An 854-nucleotide genomic window follows, 5' to 3' on the forward strand; every position below is an offset into this window, starting at 1 on the left:
CCACGTTTATACGTGTGGTTCATGCGTCTCGTCCCACTTCCAGGAGTTGTGCTTGTGATGTATTTCTGATGCATTTGTTGTGACAGAGACCGTTGTTAATTCAAAGTTTGTTTTTCTGCAGCCATTTCTGTTTTTTTAAAGAGTGTCATCACTAAAAGGATTACTTTTAAAATGCTGCTGAGAAACTTAAACGACTGCATCAGATTCAGTCTAACTTGCAACCCTAACAGAAGTTAAATCTGGGAGGATTTTAAGGTCCATAAAAGTCTCATTAGAGAAGCAGAGTGTAAAATACATGGTTCACCTTGACTTGTCCAGCTAGGACTCTGTACCAAACGGCTCCAGTGTCTCTGGTCGTTTTTGAGTCTTCAGTGTTTGTCTTTTCCAAACCAGACATCAGGTGTGTGTGTGTGTGTGTCGCTAATATTACTACCTTAATTAGGATGATATTTTAATCTTGAGGTGTTTTGGTGAAGCCTGCAGTATCTGTTAAATGTATTAGAGCAATAATAAGTTGATGGACGGTGGAATTTCTCTGCACGTCTTCTTGTGTTAAAACGTATTCAAAGGTTAAATTGGATTATTTTCACGAATGAATTATCACATTTAATGTGTTACTTTTCATCGCTGGTAAAACTCATCTGTTTCATCTGTAATCTGGCGTCACATAAAAGCAGGATTGTTTTTACATTTTGGAAACAGAACATCCTATAAACTGCTTAACGATTGTTGCGTTGTCCTAGACTAAACAGACAAAGAAACACATGATGCCCACCACGGGGTGACGTCCAGATCTTATCTGTGTCCTCACTGTAGTCAAGCTACTGTATTCACTTCATAAAAACGTCCAGACC

The sequence above is a fragment of the Cynoglossus semilaevis genome, chromosome 12 (assembly GCF_000523025.1).
Source record: "Cynoglossus semilaevis isolate Cse_v1.0 chromosome 12, Cse_v1.0, whole genome shotgun sequence".
Classification (NCBI taxonomy): Eukaryota; Metazoa; Chordata; class Actinopteri; order Pleuronectiformes; family Cynoglossidae; genus Cynoglossus; species Cynoglossus semilaevis.